This window comes from Phalangium opilio, unplaced genomic scaffold (assembly GCF_054372755.1).
Source record: "Phalangium opilio isolate 3A_F unplaced genomic scaffold, DU_Popi_V2 ptg000026l_1, whole genome shotgun sequence".
NCBI classification, from domain to species: domain Eukaryota; kingdom Metazoa; phylum Arthropoda; class Arachnida; order Opiliones; family Phalangiidae; genus Phalangium; species Phalangium opilio.
The window spans coordinates 4,294,932-4,314,446 of record NW_028324157.1 but is presented as its reverse complement, the minus strand read 5'-3'; the positions used below and the strand labels follow the sequence as shown (position 1 = coordinate 4,314,446).

Below are 19,515 nucleotides of genomic sequence, written 5' to 3'. Positions count from 1 at the left end.
CGGAGCTCGGTAAAATTTATTGTTTTTCCGAGTTTTAAAATTTTATTGCGTAAATAAAGTTGAATTATTTGTAAATACCTAGTATTTTATACGCAAGTAGTCCGGTAATTAATTTTTATTAATTATAATTAAACCAACACCGTCACCCAGGGAAGAAAGTACAGAGTCCCTTTTTGGGTTTTTCTTCTTTCTCTTCCTCAATTCGCTAAGAGGAATAATAGACGGTTCTTTAACCGTAGGATGATTATCTTTTTCGAAGTTTGTAACTGCTAACAAGTGAAAGCAATTTTTTTACGTGAACCGCAACTACAAGGCATTTAACGATCTTCGAAATTTGCAACATTTACTCTGTAAGGTTTATTTGGATCTTGAACCATATATGCGTCATTGCACTTATGTACCAAGTGACTTTCGAGGCACAGTTTGGCTAAGGTGGCATCTGACACTAAGGGTGCTCCAGAATGCTTCTCTGTATTTTCGGGGTAGACGTATGTACCCGATATGACTGATTCTACGGTGGCTTCAATAGATCCAAATTTGACTCGCACTGCAAGGTTTCGGTTTTACTTTGGGTTTTAAAGAATGTACGCGAGGCTCTTCGTTTTGGTAAACTTTGTTAAATTCCACCAAAGTCAAAAGCTGTTTCATGATGTAAATCAGCGCAGTTTGGTCGTACGTGAGTTTCCCAATGTCTTCGAGCAACAATTTCAAAGTTGCCGAGAAGGCTTCGGAATCTTCTCCCAGGTTTGGAATTTTATCTTGAAAAGCTCCAAATTTCTTGAAATGGGCGGCGATTCCATGATATTTTAGATCATTCTTCAAGATTGACTCAGCAAATACCTCAAATTCTAATGGCCAATCCAAAGAAAATGTTTCGTACAGCTTGTCAAAATGCTGCACCGTTTCGCATTCTATCAATTCGCATATTTTTTCTTCAATTAGCGAGGAGTTATACACATCATTTTGTGTCAAAAAGTTGCGGATGTCATCCCTAATTTGTGTTGGACAAAACAACAAATTATTTTGGGTCAAATGGTTTTTAATGGACTCTAAAAACTTCTTATTACTGTACTCCATGAGAATAGGAATTTCAGCTTCGATAACGCCATATTGAAAAAATTGCAACTCTTTGCACAAATAATCTTCCCAGACGTTTTTCAACGTGTACTCGGGATATATGTTTTCGTGAAGGACGTAGCATAAGTCAAAACACGGATCGCTTTCTAACTCTGTATTTCGCATTGAAAAGGTGGTGACATAGAAACCCCCAAAGTTCATAGATGTACTGCAATAAATGCATTGCAAACTGACAAATTTTTTCCCCTTTAAAAGTCGTTTCCCCAACTCAATTCCTTGGGGGTTTGCAATTATAACCACTAGTTCGCGGTCAATCTTAATTTGTTTCATTGTGGTTCCAAAAACGGTAGATCTCAAGGACATCAATGAACAGAGAGAATCTTGACTAGTCCAGGGTTTAGATAAACTGCATTCATCTGGAATGTCTTCAATATTTACCCTTTTATCATTGTTTTCTAAATCTTGAGGAAAATGTGTCTCTGATCCATTATCGACAGGTACCTCCGTGTTATCTTTGACAAATAACTCTTCCTCGTTTCTGAGCAAGAGGTCTTCGTTTGCTGCAGAAAGATGTTGTTGGTCATTTTTGATAGGACCTTTTCTTTTATCAGTTTCTTGAGGGATGTTTTCGGGAGTTGATCTTTGACCTAGGCTTTGCCTTCCCAAATAGTGAACGAGGTACACTACGGGGCGATCTATCGAGTCTTTAAATGTGAAGACGTGTCTTTTAAATTCAGTTGTGTAATTGTCACGACCTTTGCCTAGTTTCAGATAGTAGTATCTTTGGATGACTGAACTGTTATCGTTCTTGCCAATTGTCTGCTTTAGTCGCCAAGACATGTCATCTCCCATTAACAATTGTTTCTCACTAAATGTGTCGTTTGATAAGACATAAACGTCACCCCCCTTTACACCTTCCTTGGGAATGCTAGAAAGCAACTTCCCTTCAAAAGACCCGTCAATCACTCTCTTGAAAATATTTAAGGCAAATTCTCGATCTACAGTGCCTTCGTCTACTCCCGTTTGAAACGCTTGGCTTCCTGTTTCGTTTCCGGGAGTCTCCTTATAGCTTAGAGCATTCATAACGAAATGCAATTAACTGGCTCTTTGATAAGGCTCAGTTTTAAAATTTAGCTCTTATTTTCGCCGATAAAAAGTACTAAATTTGTACTCGGCAGGATTTTTGAACATCAATTTGATGTTTTTATTTCAATCCGTGAAAACTGGCTCTTAATGAAAGGCTCAGTTTAGAGGCACTTTGGCTCTCCTTATTTAATTTTGCCAAGAAAAACGTACAAAATTTGTACTTGGCTAAATTTTTCTACGAATCTTTATGATTCGATTAGAAAATTAACCGAAAATACTGTTGAAAACAGCTAACGGTTTTATCGCTTGTAATTAAAGCGTTTTGGACCTCCTATTAAGAATCGTGTTTGGCTGAATCACGCTAAAAAGGCTTTTCAAAAGCTGTAAGACAACCTTTACCAAAGCAACGTGCGGAGGTCCCAAACGCCAAACAGATTCTGATCGGGATAATTTTTCCGCTCTTCGGCGAGTGGTAGCAGGGAGGAGAGCAGAGGAAATTTATAATGGGAGTGGACGCTTCGCGCCATCTAGGTTTTCATCCGATAGAACACTTTCACTTTTTATTTCTGTAAACCCCTTTCAAGTATTCCCCCCCAAATAAACACAAGTGACTCAATGGTGAGAACAGAAATTAAAGTCTATTTCATTAAATACTTAAATGACCATTAGAGTCGGGATTACTATAGTGTTTGGAAACGTTTCATAATTATTCTAGAAAACTTAATAATTCGTTTTAATCCTGATTAGTTATTTAAATTTTATTAAATTAAATTAAGGCCAAAAAATACAGATTTTTTGGAATCGCCCGCCGGAGGGATTCCATTTTATTATTGGTTGATAAAATATCTCACACTCAGCGGGTGTCTGAGGGTGATTTTAATAATTGTAATTTATGAGAAAAACTTGGTTTTATACCCTTCGACAACCTAAAAACAACTAAAGTCAAAATCTTAAACTTCTTTCTATGGCTTTAATATTTAATATAGGAAAGTCTCAAAAACTATACTAATTTTAATCAAAACCAATCATTACGTTTATCCTAACAATTGTGCTACGACAAACGCTCTACAGACGCCGACAATATAACGGAAAATAATATTAATAATAATAAAATAAACAATTCTGTACTAAGTTCAGCTTTGGCCACTTTTAATTTTTTTAATCCACCTTATTCCCTTTCGCCGGAAGTTAGGCTTAGCTCGGGATTCATGGGGGTGAGTAACGGGAAGAAATTCGTCTGTCGTCTGCTACAAAAGCCAAAAATATGTACTGTAGCGGACGACAGACCAATTTCTTCCCGTTACTCACCCCCATGAATCCCGAGCTAACCCTAACTTCCGGCGAAAGGGAATAAGCTGGATTAACGACCAAATTAATTCCAATAATGTATTACAAACCACTAATCATGATTAAAAAGCCAATTTGAACCTCTTGAATGCCTTTCTAAAACATTCGCCCCCCCTTTGGCTAATTTAGATCAAATTAATTTTTAAACGATATTTAAAAGTATTTTAAACCATTGTCAAAATTTAAAAAAAGGCTATTTTGAACTTTAATAGCTATAATTTTAATTTTAATTAATAATGCCTTCATCGCACCTAGATCTCTTTAAATGACACGGCATAGGAATTGGTTGTTAAAATACGAAGAAAAACTAATGCCGTCTCCCATGGACTAATTTTGTTGGGTAGAGAGTGAAAGTTTCCTTATTGGTGAATTAAAATACAGCTACGTCTCCTTAAATAGTGCTCCTTGGAAAACGGCATCAGCTTCCTTTTAGGTCCGCTTGAGGGCGCCCTAGAGCGTGGTAACGTTTTTTGTCGTTTACTACAAATTTGGAGGGATTCGCGCGATGCCGTCACTAACGGTTTAGCTTTGGAGACGACAAGTTCGACAACAACAGTAAGAAAATCAAAAATGAACGCGTTAAAAATTGACAATCTCGTCGCGTTAAAAATTGACAATCTCGTCGCGTTATTACTTAGCCCGGAAGGGCTCATTACGGAGCGCGCATTATTTAAAGCTGAAGAAATCGGAGTTAGAAGCTTACAATTATTAAAAAATGAGGTACGTTAAGGTTAAACTTTACTTTAGCTTGCGCATTCAAACGTTTTTCAATAGGGACTTGGCAGTACTACATCATGCAACGTCAGGCTACTTTCCACTAGTGCTAAAAAACATACCAGGAGGAGGGGCTTATATAGCTTTCATTCTGTTAAAAAAACATACCAAAATGGCGCTGGGGGCGGAGTTAAGCCTGAATTGCAAAGTCCCTATCAATATCATTTATTCAAGGTTAATTTGTTAAAATTAAGGTGCGGAAATTAATAAAAATATATATTTTCCATGTTTTTCTATATTTTACCCTTCATATCAAGGGTTTGGTTTGGTTAGGTTTGGTTTGGTTAGGTTTGGTTTGGTTAGGTTTGGTTTGGTTAGGTTTGGTTAGGTTAGGTTTGGTTAGGTTTGGTTTGGTTTGGTTTGGTTTGGTTTGGTTACGTTTGGTTTGGTTATGTTATATATAGAGTGCTGTCAGTTGTGACGTCAGATCCAAGGTTAAACGTCACGAGTCTGCCTTTAGCAATGGGCGGCCATGACAGTTACCGTTTTTTCTTTATGGGGAAAACAGCATGGGTGACGTCACACCGGCGCTTCTGACAGCACTCTATTTAGATAGTTTATGGTATTTGGTGGCTACAAAGAAGGAACTGGTCAGGTTTTTATGGTCGTGAAAATATTTATTAAAATAGTTTCCGCGACTAAATGTAATTAATTATCGTATAATTAACCTCCAAGAAATGATATTTATTCGAAAAACTGTTCATAACGAATATCGTATTATGAAAGAAGCCCAAGTAGAGATGTGAAATTACCGTAATTTTTAAAAATGGTAATTTACCGGGTAAATTACCAAATAAAATTTCGGAATAACAAAAATTACCGTAATTTATGATATTATATACTTTCACAAGCTTAATACCGCGTTAATTAGCGTAGTTTAACGGTAAATTACCGTTTTAAAATTACGGTAAGATATAAATCGGTAATTTACGGGGTTTTTGGTAAATTACCGGTAATTTACGGATGGTAAATTACCGACTAACATCTCTTATAATTCTATTTTATTAACGTAGGCGTTCGCAAGCTTCGAAAAAAAATAGAAGAAGAGCAAGAAATTCTAAAACTTGTAACGCAATTGCAAAATTTAAGAAGAAAAAATGCGATAGAAAAAATAAGACCACATTTTTTGGAAAAAACCATAATCGCGCTAAAGTCGATTGAAAATTGGACCGATCAAGAATACCTTTTTGGACCCCAATTTCAGGAAACATTAAATTACCTGGAAGAGGCGACGAAGAAATTTGTAAGTACTAGTTGTCTGACCAAAGTAATTTCGTGGGCCTTGTGCCCCGTAAAGCTCATTGGAGAAGATTTAAGAAATTGATTGGGTATGGAATGTCTTATAATTTAAGGACGCTTTTTATTCATAATTTACCGGGCATAAGGTGTTTTCTATGAAATTAGTAAAGGCGTCTAATTACGGGGTGTAAGATATAAATACGGTCAATGTGTAATACCTAACGTGAAAGGGACACCCGTCAAGAGATAATGTTAAAATATTTTTGTCCACAGGGAGCCCACATGATGACAGAGGTGGATGAACCACACGAAGGGGGAAGTGGGAGAGGAGGGGGAAGTGGGAGAGGAGGAGGAAGGGGGATAAAAAGGGGGCGATTTATCAGAAAATAAGCTAAAAAAAATATATTTTTGTATTAAGAGAAAAACAATTGTGTTAAGAAAAAAGATTTTGATATAAAACCGTTCCCAAACGAATATTTCATGTCAAAAAGGTGGCCACAAAATGGCTAAATTTGAAAAAAACTCCATGTTATTTCTATGGGAAAATTTAACTTTTTCACCAAAAACACTGACAAATTTATGCAAATGAAAACCACCCTTAGCATCTTTATTTTTTATACAATAAACTAATGGGTGGATCTTCTTGAAAGTTTAACCACATATTGAGGGCCCGAATTGTAGTTCTGTGGAATTTTTTCAAAGCAGTTAATACGATACAAAAAAAGTTATAACCAATCAAAAAACCATCCTTATACATTAAAGTCGGTATGAGGTCTTATCTAAGAGAGCTATCGCTCTCCTAGAATTATATTTAAAATCAATCCATGAGCAAATCCTCAAAAAATATGAAAATGACAACGAAAAAGGACCCACTCTCAATTTTGTTTCCCCTTAAAAAAATGGCGGCCAGAAACGGGTTGAAAATGGTGAAAAAAAGCTATCCAAATGACGATTTGTCCGGCCATTTGGCTGGCCAAATGTTTGGATAGGGTTTGAAACAAATGAAAAGGGATTTGGAGTTACAAAATACCGATTAGTTTCATTTGGGGATGAATAGACTCCAATTACAAATGTAGTTAGAGAATAGGGTCCCAGACCTTAGCCTTCTTCATGAAATCACTAGATCAAGGATTATTCTATATACTGATGTAGTATAGCTTAAGTAATATATAAACAGCTATTTCAATTAATAATATTAAAAACTATCCTTGGAATATCTAAATGAAACAGAGCTTTAAAGCTACAAGACTACTAAATGCATCATAATTACGAAAAATATTTCAAAATATTTACTTTATATTATGGATAAAGTGAATATTATAGTTTCGTAGGATTTCTTTACACATCAAAACAAAACGAACGTATTACTCCTACGTAAAATATTAATAGACAGGCAAGGATCCATACCGTTAAAAAGGAGCGCAATATTATCCATATTTTCATTTCATATAAAGAGAAAAGAAATTATTACGTTTCTGAGAGGAGTTTCCCATTTTGGTTGTTGTTTTGAAAAAAATATCGCAATGCACGGGCCTTGATAGATATAGGAGGCAATGAATGAAATATATTGCAATGCACGGGCCTTGATAGATATAGGAGGCAATGAAGGAAATATATCGCATGCACGGGTCTTGGTACATATAGGAGGCAATGATTTAATCTCTCTCTTTGCACGAGAGGTTTATCTTTAATATTTAAAAAAATATAATTATGTTTAATTATATTAATCTTCAATAACTAACAATAATAGTTAAATCGTTTAAAATGAAGTTATACCTATTATCTTCTCAAACTTTGCTAATATTGACGTTTAAATTGAAGCGTACCTCTCTTACCCGATTCTTTTAAAATTATGGTATATAAATGGAAATCGTTTCCATTATAATAGTAAGGAAAAAGCGCAATTGCGAAAACCTTTGGTGGCCGATCCCACCTAAGGGAGGCTAGACGTTTCTCGTAACCCTAGCTGATCGCCGCGTATATCCTAAAACCAAACGATGATAATGGAGTAGAAGCCAATGATACAGATTGGTCTCTATGTGGAATAGACGGAAGACCAGTGGATGGTGGTGTTAGAAGCCAGTGTAAGTACAGACTGGTGTCAATGTGGGATTGACAAAGAACAGAAGATGATGGTGTTGGAAGCCAGAAAAGTACCAGACTGGTGTTCTTGTGGGATGGACGAAGACCAAACATGGTGGTGTGAGAACTCAAGTATAGAGTAGCCAACGGAGAGAAATACAATTTTCCAAATTTCTGTGAACTGTCATTGCGGTCCGGAAATTGGGAACACGTTTGTTCCAATACGCAAACTGCGAACGCGTTCCCGTGGGTGTAACAACGGACAGACACACAGATACGGCCGTTACAGAACCTCTCCTGGACTACGTCACACGGTGAGATAAAAATGCGATTCACATGTCGGCGTTACGATATTACGCGTTATGATAACGCCAAATGTCGGGTATATCGTATCGCCATCCGTTTGATAGTGTTATAACTTTATCACGAACGTTCTAAACGGTTTTCCCGCTTTTTTCCCCGCCAAAATTCAAAATGGCTTCCTTGGTAATGGTAGTACATTCGTTACGCGCGGCTGAAATTGAGGAAATAAGAAGTTTAAACAGAGAAAGAGTTCTTGGGGATGACAGTCAAGCCTTTGAGCTTCCAGAAAATTCTTTCGGAATGTTATTTAGATTAATGAAACCCCTGGCTATTGATTTAATAGAAGCTCTGCGAGTGAGTTTAACTGGACCAAGGCCTACCCCTACTTCAATAGATAACAAAGTAAGGAGGTTTTTTTCCTACTTTTGTTGAACTTTGAGGTCAATAACAGTCAATTTAAAGATGTTGTTAACCCTGTAGGTGCTTATTTCATTAAGATTTTTGCGGTTGACACGTACCAGCGGGCGGTTGGTCAGGAGCTATTGCTCCGAGTGAGTCAGTCAACTGTTTCAAGGTGCGTGAAATCTGTTAGCAATTCCTCAACAGACACGCTCCTCAAAAAGACCATTAAATTCCCTACATGCGAGATGGAGCACATTATGAATCATGTTAGGCGCGTAATTATGATCTTTTAAGGCTAAGGACCCTTTTAATTTCTGACCTACTTCAATACGTTTTATAATGTGTAGGTTAAAGATAAAAATGTTTCCAGGCTGTATAGGTGCAATTGACTGTACGCATGTGCCAATCAGAGCTCCACCCAAGACCGATGAAAGCTTCAGCAGATTTCGTGCGAAGATTGAACTAAAAATATCCCTAGAAAGGATGTTATTTATTACCTTTGAATATTGTAATTTTTAAACTGTACTATGAATATTTATATATATATTTATATATATTTAAGGGTTATATGAATGAAACTGGTTTCTACACCCGAGGTTTTATAAAACGGTACTCTGGTCTGAATTATTGAATCGGTGGCAAAGCGCAACAGAAATATCCTTAATTGATGATGCGATCCTTGTCATGGCATCGGCAGATCTTTCATCAGCTGTAGCGCGTCTTTCTTGGCATTCCCTGATGCCGCTCAACTCTAGCAAATATCAGCGTGGTAGTAATATTTCCTTCCTTTTGGTGAAGAGGGACCGTTAACCTTGGAAAGAATTTTACAATCCGGAATCCAATATTCCTCTTTTCTATTTGGCCAGATATAAGAGCTTGATATTCCGGGTGGATGAAGAAAATTAATGAGAGATTCTCGGCTTTCTTCATTTGTATACACTACAACGCCAAAATAAGGCTTGCTTTTTAGAATTATGGCGACGTACTGTCCATGCATTAAATAGGAACATATTCTTAATTCATTTGACGTTTCTTCTGCGCAAACCTTCAAATTCAATGCGTTTTCATCGCCAGAAAATCGGGAAGTTTTTAATTCGGTTTTATTGATAGGAATAAACGCGTGATGGCTGCGTGTCCCTTGAACAGTTTTGGCTTTTTCCATGCGAGATTTCTCAACGTAGTGAAACGTCATTACTTTTACATTTGCAATTGCCCAGTTGTACAAATCCAAAGGAGTGAGAATCTGATCCTTTACAGTTTTCTGTTGACTCGCTCGCTCGAGCTGCTAACCGTTTCAGCGTACCTCCTATACCATCGCAAGCACTCTTTCGATGAAGAGTTGGGAAAATTTTCCATTCGGCTTTGATGCTGAAGTCTTCTTCGTGGTAACAAAGATTCATAAAATGTTTACAATTCTTGTACTTCGCAGCGCAACCATCACTGAGGTAGTGAATTCTACAGGGCTGGTAGGCCCTTGTAGATATGACTTGATACCCGTTTCTAATGTTAAACGAATAAATCACCTATTTAGGGTAAGCGTCCCATAGTAAAAGCAATAAAAAAATTCAGTTTTTTAATGGAAATGAGACAAGCTTCACTGAAAAACTACAGCGAAGTTAGTTTTCCAAATATTTCTAAAATAACAAGCATTTATTAAATGAGAAACTTACCTGTTTGGTTTGGATCATTATTATTTACCCGATTAAAAAATTATTTTATTACCTATTATTTTTACCCGATAGCGATTGAAAAAATTGCCGATTCAAAGTTCCCGATAAAAAACGAATTAAAAAATTATTCGACCGATTATTTTTGCCAAAATTTTCTTCAAAGTTAAAATCTGTTAGTCAAGGATTTTTGGTGAAACAAATTACTTCGCAATGGACTGTCATTCCGAATCCATACCATCAAGTGATGATGACGTTGAACCAAGTGCAAAGCGGCTTAGAACTACTCTCAACTGGGAAACTATTGGCTCATTTAAAACTAAAAGTGAGGCTCATTTGTATGTTAAATCATTCAAGTCCTTCAACTACAACACGAAAGGAAAATCAGCCAATGATACTAAGCTGCTATACCTTTGCAACGTCAATGACAGATGTCCAGCTCGGTGTAGAATACGGTTACCAAAAGATTCTGACGAGGTAATGTTTTACATTGTTTTCGGTAGAAAGATAGGTTATTTAATTTATTTACTTAGGTTTTTGTTGACAAGACATCCAGTTTGCACAATCATGAACCAAAGATATATGGTATTCAAAGCCCAGTGAAAAATGCAATACGAAGCTTAGTTGACTTGGGAATTCGCAAACCAAACCTAATTCTTAAAAACTTGGAAAAGGCCGGTCATTCGCTACCTAGTAAAATGCAACTAAATAACTTTCTGACAAGAGGTGGATCAAATAACTTATCTTTGGGGCAACTAGAAAAACTTTGTAAAGAACACGCATCTGCCGGAGATGAATTAGACAAGCCATTTGTGTTGTCGTATGAAATTGACTATGAATTTAAACAGTTTAGAGTCGCATTTTCGACGCGACGACTTTTGTCAATGCGTCATATGAGCGAGGCCATTCAAACAGACGCCACATACAAGTTGCCATATCAAGGTTTTCCTGTTCTCTTAGCCGGAACGTCTGATAAAAAGAGAGTTTTTCACCCTTTCTTGATGGGGGTCACACATGGGGAAACAGAAGTAGATTTCAAATTTATTTTTAAATGCTTAAAATATGACGAATATTGTCCAAAGATCTTAATAGCAGACTGTGCCGATTCCATAACGAATGCTTTTAACGCAGTATTTGGTTTAGAATTCACCCGGGTTCATTGTTGGGCGCATGTGATTAGAAATGTTGACAAACGATTGAGGTCTTTAAAAGGAGAATGGAAGTCCCAGATTAGGTCAGATATCTTGTCTCTGCAACTTGCTAAAACATGTAACGAGTTTTCAACTGCTAAAATTAGATTTCTTAAAAAATGGGAACCAATATTAGTAGCTCAACCATTTCTTGAATATTTTAAACGGGAATATTTAGAGACTTACACTGGGTGGTATGAGGGAGTAGCTCAAGGTTACCCTTCTACAAATAATGGTCTTGAATCGACCAACAATGTGATAAAAAATGAAGCAACTCTTAGAGAACGTTTATCATTACCCAAGTTTTTCGAAAAAACTTTTGAAATACTTAATTCGTGGTCCAAAGAAAGAGACATTACGCGTCCGAATTCAAAATCGTTTGCTCAAGAACCTGAATTTGATTTGTCACTAATGACAAAGTCATTTGAATGCACTCAATCACCACAAGCCTTGTCAATGAAATGTAGAAAAATTAATGACACCTCCTCGTACTGGTTTATTCTTCCTTCTGGTAAAGAAAAATCTAAGTTAAAAGATACAGAGATTAATGGTTTCATCAATATGTCCAAAAACCAAAGCTACAAAACATTCGACTCCTACAAACAGTTTCAATCAAGAATGTGGCAGGTGACAATATCCGTTGACATTTCCCTTAAATCAGTTTTATGGAACCAATCAACTTGTACATGCCCACCGGCCATGAAGAAATACATTTGTCACCACATTCTGGGTTTGGCTGTAATTTTGAAACTCTTTGCATTACCCCCAGAATCCAAAAATTTACCAATTGGTTCTAAAAGAAAACGAGGTCGCCCGGCCAAATCTACAAAAGCTTTAATTATTGACTAAAAACACTTGTTCATGTTTTAATAGTGTAATCGGGAAAATAAATATTTTTCTATCAAAAGTAGTTAATTTCTAATCGGTACCTATTAATTTTCGATTATCGGTAATTATTTATCGCATATAAATAATTTTTTAATCGGTACTTTAAATACAACCCGTTTGGTTTTTCAAAAAATGAAGTCAAAGTATTGTACTTTTACTAATTAAGAAAGTACATGAAAAATACTTTTGGGTTGGAAGTCAGCCTAAACTTTTAGCGCGCTTACACTTATTTCTACATTTTCGTTCTCGTTGATAACTAGAACGGCCCAGATTCTTGCTTGCTAACAAGTTACGTTGATAAATTTCAAACGTTTGCCTTATTGTGGAAATTTGCTAATTTCATAGTGGATGACAGTAAGGCAACTATGATTAATAACTTTGGTATTTCATCCCAGCTTGAACACCTTTATTTGGATTTGCTTATTATCTATAACACGAAAGGACCGGAAAGGATACATTATTTAGATTTCTGTAGTTTATATCCCTACGTAAATAAATGGAAAAAAAACGTTACGGGACACCCAAAAATATTATTAAATAACATTCCGGATATTTTTGAGTTTGAAGGGCTACTGAAATGCGAAATATTACCTCCTAGGGACCTATTTCACGCCGTTCTTCCCATAAAAGCCAATTCTAAATTAGTTTTCACGCTATGTTATACGTGTTGTAAAACTAAAAACCAAGGAGAATGTATACCAAAATAAATAAATGAAAGTAGGTATTAATAGACGCCTTCATTTACACTATGACTTCGAAACGTAATAGATCGTCCAAAAAACGAAACAAAAACTGTCAAATCTTAGCCAAGAAAAATATAGATTTAATTAAAGTCTTAGCGCGATTAAAAAGGAAACAACGATTAGGGATTTTAGAAAAGGCTAATAGAGAATTGATAGAAACCCTCGGCGAAGTCGCGTTGAATACTTTAAACGGAACCGTTCGATTAAGTCCGAAAGTTTTCCAGAAATTGTCTAAACATAAAAATCAATTAAGAAAATTAGCTAATAAAAAAATCAATTGGAAATTGAAACGTTCTTCGTTAATTAATCAAAAAGGTTCGGGGATATTTTCTTTGCTTTTACCGGTAGCGGCGTCCGTTATTGCCTCGTTATTCGGTTCTAGAAAATGAAGTACGCGCGAAAGATGACTTTAATACCCCTCGGAGAGAATCAAGAACCTCTAACGAATTCTACAACGAGGGAACTCGATTCGTCGACTGACAAAGAAGAAAATTATAATATTTTGTCGAATATGGAAAACGAAATGAGGCAGATTTTAGCGAATACCGTTTTAGACGATAAGACGAAATGGATTCTGTACGATCAATTAATGCAAAGATATCTATCGTTAACGAAAAATAAATTTCCCGAGTACGATAATAATTTGCAACCTTGGATAAATTTGTTCTCTATGAAATATAGAGGGCGTGCAAAAGAAATTTTAAATTATTTAATCAATAACGAACGACGAGTTAGGTGGTCTGACAGCGACGGCTCTGTCTATATAAACGGCAAAAAGATCCCAAAGAGCGACATTAGCGAATTGGTTTATTACAATATCAAGCTCATTGACAACGGAAACAACGCTTCCAAAATACCTCCTCCGATCGGTTGGCGAGAGTTCGATCCTTATATCGAAGATTACGTGAACAAACAATCAGGTGTACCTAACCTCTCACCGTCGAATTTATTAACTACACCCTTAAAACGTAAAACAGCCCCGATTCCGGTAGCAACGCCTAATTCATTGCCGATTAAAAAGAGACTAAGAAAGAAAAAAGGTACTCCGAGAACCCCTTTTAATTCTAGGTTAATTTTAAAAAGTCCTCTCGACGGGACCCCGGGATCAGCTAAGGAAAAAGTTGCCAAAAAGGGAGGATGGGTGACGTATCGGTAGACCAAGAGAATGTCTTGAAAGAAGTATATTTCGACGTTTCGCATCCGGCTTCTTTTTCCAATATCGAATCTTTATACAAAGCGGTGAAAGATAAGGGAATTTCGAGAAAAAATGTTTGAGAATTTTTAGAAGGGTCCGAGGCTTATACTTTACACAAAACAGCTTTAAAAAAATTCCCGAGACGTAGAATACCCGTTACAAACATCGGTGATCGATTCGAATTGGATTTGGTCGACATGAAATCTTTAGCTAAATATAACGATAATTTCAATTTTTTGCTAATGGGCCTCGACTGTTTTTCTAGAAAAGGTTACATCGTCCCTTTAAAACGTAAAAGCGCCGACGAAGTTTTGGACGGGTTAAAAATTATGTTCCCCGACGAAAGAAATTCTCCCAGGCATATTTATTCCGATTCGGGAAAGGAATTCGTTAATTTCAAAGTAAAGAAATTTTTTAAAAATCGGAAAATTAAATTTGATTTAATGACTTCCGAACCGCACCACGCGCCCTTTGTCGAAAGGTTTAATCGAACTATCAAAACTAGAATGTATAAATATTTCACGCATTATAACATGTTTCGCTACATGGACCAAATTGAGAATATTCTGAATGCCTATAATTTGGCCTATCATTCCAGCATTAAAATGACGCCGAATGAAGTTAATCCGTCCAACGTTTTAAAAGTTTATAAAAATATTTACAAAATTAACGATAAAACTAAGAAAGAAAAGAAAATAATTCCCGCGAAATTCAAAATTGGAAATTACGTTCGAGTTAGTAAACTCAAATCCGTCTTCGCTAAAGGATTCGAAGCCAAATTCTCCACGGAAGTATTTAAAATTGTTAGCGTTTTAGATACTCAAACTCCTCATTTATATAAATTACAAGATCTGGAAGGAAAGGATATAAAAGGGTTCTTTTACGGTCCCAACTCATTAAGTGCTCGGTACCTCACACATTCAAGATAGAATCCGTCATTAAAAAGAGGAAACGTCGAGGGAAATTGGAATATTTCGTTAAATTTTTGGGTCTATCTTAAAGTCAAAACGCTTGGGTTTTAGCTGAAAATGTCGAAAAAATCTGAATTTTATTTAACCTTGCCTAGCGACTCGTCTATGGATTATTTCCCGTCCAATAAAATTTCGTCTTTTATTACCAAATTACCTACTCCCCTTAATTTAAACGGGGAGTGGGAAGTGGCCTTGGTCGAAATAATTTACACTCACAGTTTCTTTAACGTTTTGAAAGAAGACGATGAGGAAAGACGAGCGCGAAAAAGGAAATAGAGTTAGCCAAGCCCCGGAAGAAAGGATTGAAGAGCGTGGACGTGAAATCGACGTCCAAGGGAGAGGTAAACAAGGACTCGAGAGAGACGAAGAAAAAGAAAGAGGAGGAAGGGCAGAAAGAGGAGAAAGAGGAGAAAAAAAACCAGTAGCGAAGGCCGAACGAACGAAGAAGTATATTTCCTTGCCAATATTCCTGCGGGAAATTATCAATCGCTTAACCATTTACTTCAAGTTATTAACGATACGGACGTATGTCAATCGGCTTCTTTACGTTTACATTACGACGAGGTTAGCGGCCGCGTTAAATTGAGACACGGGAATGTTTTATCGCCCGACGTGTCACGCTCATTAAGTTTGAGTCGACACATAACGGCTATTTTAGGGTTCGCGGATATCAAGCGTGTTCAAGGTACTTGCAAATATTCCGCCCTTCTTAATTTCCACGTTCCTTCGGAATTGTACGTATACAGCGATATTGTAGAAAACCAAATTGTCGGAAATTCGACAGTTCAATTATTAAGAATTATTCCCGTCGGTTACGACAAAAAGCACGGGTCAATCGTCGTCAAAACTTTCGACTCGCCACATTACGTTCCCTTATCGAAAAAATATTTCGATACGTTGACCATAGATATAAGGAATCACCTTGGTCAATTAGCGCCATTTCAGTTCGGAACTTTGTCGTGTAAATTACATTTAAGATGCGTAGAACAGCGGCTTTAGAGTATCATAATCATAGCTGTTACGACGCTTATTATTTAAATCAAGCGCAAACGGGAGAAGGATTAAGTAATCGCGTGTATGTTGGGAAAGCCTACCAAAGGGGTTTTGGGACGGGTCAAACCGGTTTTGGAATTGGGTCCGTTCTGGGACGATTCGCGAGATACGTTGCGCCTTTCGTAGTGAAGGGGGCGAAGTTTGTCGGCAAAAAATTATTAGGGACTTCCCATAAAGTTCTCGGCGACGTGGTTCGGGGAGAAAACGTGAAAGAATCGATTAAACGACGAGCTAATGAAACTTTAGAAGATGTTCAGAAACAATACGGTTCGGGAATTAAAAGAAAGAGAAGAAGAAAATCGAAGAGTACCGTTAAACCGTTAAAAACTGTGAAAAAGAAGAAAAAGACTATGAAACGACGAGCTAAGAACGGTTTAAAATTAGTTCAACGTAGCCTCGGGTTCAAGACGCCACGCGATATTTTTTCCAAGTAATTAAAATACAAAGATATTTAAAAAAATGGGTGAAGTAATTCTTTCGCCGTTAGATTTACATTCTATTCCCTCCACTCAAACGTCGATTGAAAATATAAAAACCATTTCCTATCAGCCTTTGACGTCTTTAAAAGGTAACCAACCTATAGAATTTGAAGTTGCCGGAACTGGAAATGAGTATATCGATCTTTCGTTAATAATGTTATACACGCGTAATAAAATTACAACCGCTTCCGGAGGTAATCTAACAGATAGCGACGTAGTCGGTCCAGTGAATAATTTCGGACATAGTCAGTTCGAAAGAATATATATGTATATCGGAGATTGTCTAGTAACGCCTTCAGCCAATATGTACGCTATTAGCGCCATGATTTCAACTTTGACGACGTACGGCTCAGACGCCTCGAAATCTCATTTGCAAGCGGGGATGTTTTTCAAGGATACGGCTTATAATATGGATTCGGTAACGAAGAACGAGGGGTTCCTGAAAAGAAAATCATTTTGCGCCAAATCGAAAGAATTCGAAACTTATTTTCCACTCTGTTTAGATTTATGCAATATCCCTAAATTTTTAATTAATGGCGTATCTCTGAGATTCAAATTGTATAGAGCCAAATCCTCTTTTTGTCTCATGGGTACAGCGCCCACTACCGGCGACGGGTATAAGAACGAAATTCTGGAAGCGATTTTGTACGTTCCGAAAGTGCAATTAGCGCCTAAAATATTAATAGCTCACGAGAAGGCTTTGGAAATTAAACCGGCTCAGTATAATTACACTCGTACAGAAACGAAAATATTTACCGTTTCGTCGAATATTCTAAGCACTTCTATTAACAATATATATTTAGGAAAAACCCTCATAGGACTTTAGTATGCTTAGGCGATCACGAAGCGTACAATGGTGATTTGACGTTAAATCCTTTTAATTACGAACATAATAACGTCAATTACAATACTCTTTTCCTTAATTCCCAACAATTTCCATCGAAACCTCTTAGGCCTAACTTTCAGAAAGGGTTATACCTCAGATCTTATTACACGCTTTTCACGGGTTCTGACACTCATTACAGCGACAAAGGAATTAATATTAGTTTAGAAGATTTTGCGGGTGGAGACGCTATTTATTGTTTCGATTTAAGTCAAGATAATTCGGCTAGCGAAACCGAACACTGGAATCCCCCTAGACAAGGTCAATTAAGATTAGAATTAGGATTTCAAAAGACCGTTCCTAAAACTCTTAGTTGTATTGTATTTTCGGAATTCCAAGCTTTATTAGAAATAGATCGGCATAGAAACGTTATGGTTGTCACTTAAGTAAACATGAACGCGAGAGAAATAAATTCAATTCTCAAATCCTGCGCTAACTTTAAAGGGGTTTATCCTCGCGATATGTTACCGTATCAAATCGATAATCATCCATGCTCTGTCGTCGTGAATTTAGATAGTAGAAGAGAAGCCGGATCTCATTGGGTATCGATTTATTTTGATGGGCGTAAAAGAGCTTTATATTTCGATTCTCTCGCTATTGGAAATATTATACCGTCAATTAGACTGTTTGTTAAAAGAAATTCTATTAAATGGTCATACAACAAAAGAAGACTTCAAGATTTGTCAAGCTCCGCATGCAGGAATTACTGCGTCACTTACATTATACACCGTTCTAAGAAAAGAAGTACGTCTTCATTTATGAAAAAATTCACGAAAGATCCATGGAAAAACTAATCGATTATATCCACTTTATTTAACAAAATTATTTCTCAAAAGAATGCAAAAAACCAAAAAACATTTAACAAATCTTAATTGACAAACGAAATTGAGAAATTCTTCTTCGCGGGTATTAGTCCCTATTTTTGTATAAATAGGCTGTTATCCTCGTTGAACTGATCACATTCGAACCTTTGGGGTCTTCCGTTCTCTTTTGGTACTCTCTGCCTTTCACCATGAGTAGAGTGGGATATAGACCGAGTGGGGAAAGGTGAAGCCCCGCCCATTGACATGCGCGGTAACCACTGGATGTTTTACTTCCAACAGTAACAGGTAGATGGCGGGAAAATTTGGTCTTTGGCGCGAAATTTAAAATACTTTTTTTAAGATCGTCTGCTTAGGAGTCTGCTCAACATTGTGCGTAATCTTAGAGTGGGATATAGACCGAGTGGGGAAAGGTGAAGCCCCGCCCATTGACATGCGCGGTAACCACTGGATGTTTTACTTCCAACAGTAACAGGTAGATGGCGGGAAAATTTGGTCTTTGGCGCGAAAATTTGGTCTTTGGCGCGAAATTTAAAATACTTCGTTTTTAGAACATTGGTGTTACAAAAGACATTGTTGGTTGAAATTGTAATAATGAACTGAACATTGGTGTTATTTGATAGATTGTGAAAAATATTGCCTCCATTTTTTAAACACAACTTACACATTGTTTATTACTAAAGAATAAAGTTGAATATATTCAAGTTCATGAGATTTTCTTTATTCATTTTAAAGTCAAGGGAGTAGGTTGAATTTAATTTTCAATTTAAAATTTACTATGACTTGTAAATGCGCATTCCCGCCTTGCACAAACACAGAAAAGGATGTTTATTTATTTTATTTTCCAAATAATCGTGACGTTAGATTATCGGTAGAAATAGCAATGATGCCTTAAGTGGAAAATATCGGCACTCGCGTCTTTGTAAGGTAATGTCTTGTTTTATTAATGAATGAATAATAGTTATCTAATAACCACTTTGTTTGAAGGATCATTTTTCTCCTAATTGCTTTGGCACAAATGGTAGTAAACTCCCAAATGCAGTTCCTTCAATTGGAGCACCAAACCCAATTCAAAAAGAAGTATCCATGTCTGAGAAGAATAAAAGAAAAAACACCGGAAATGATATGGTAAGTTTAGATTTAATAACATCGCAATATTGTTTGGTATCAGGGATGTTTTAGTTATTTATTGCAATTAATCCCAGGACGAGATGGAAAGACTTTCTAAAGTGCGGCGTTTGGAATCAATTGATGTGGCCAAAAATGTAAATAATCACGATTATGAAACAGTTTGAATGTGTGTTAAACCTTTTGG

General features: G+C 36.6%; 1 long non-coding RNA gene across 2 annotated transcripts; it reads left to right on the top strand.

Annotated features, from left to right (window-relative positions):
- The first annotated feature begins 3,837 nt into the window (after positions 1–3,837).
- Positions 3,838–5,847, top strand: LOC149691537 (uncharacterized). 2 transcript variants are annotated; one of them, XR_016383591.1, is made up of 3 exons: positions 3,838–4,230; positions 5,298–5,527; positions 5,797–5,847. It is a non-coding gene; the product is annotated as an uncharacterized LOC149691537 (long non-coding RNA). The 2 variants fall into 2 exon arrangements; XR_016383592.1 differs by lacking the exon at positions 3,838–4,230 and adding an exon at positions 5,124–5,191.
- The last annotated feature ends 13,668 nt before the right edge of the window (positions 5,848–19,515 follow it).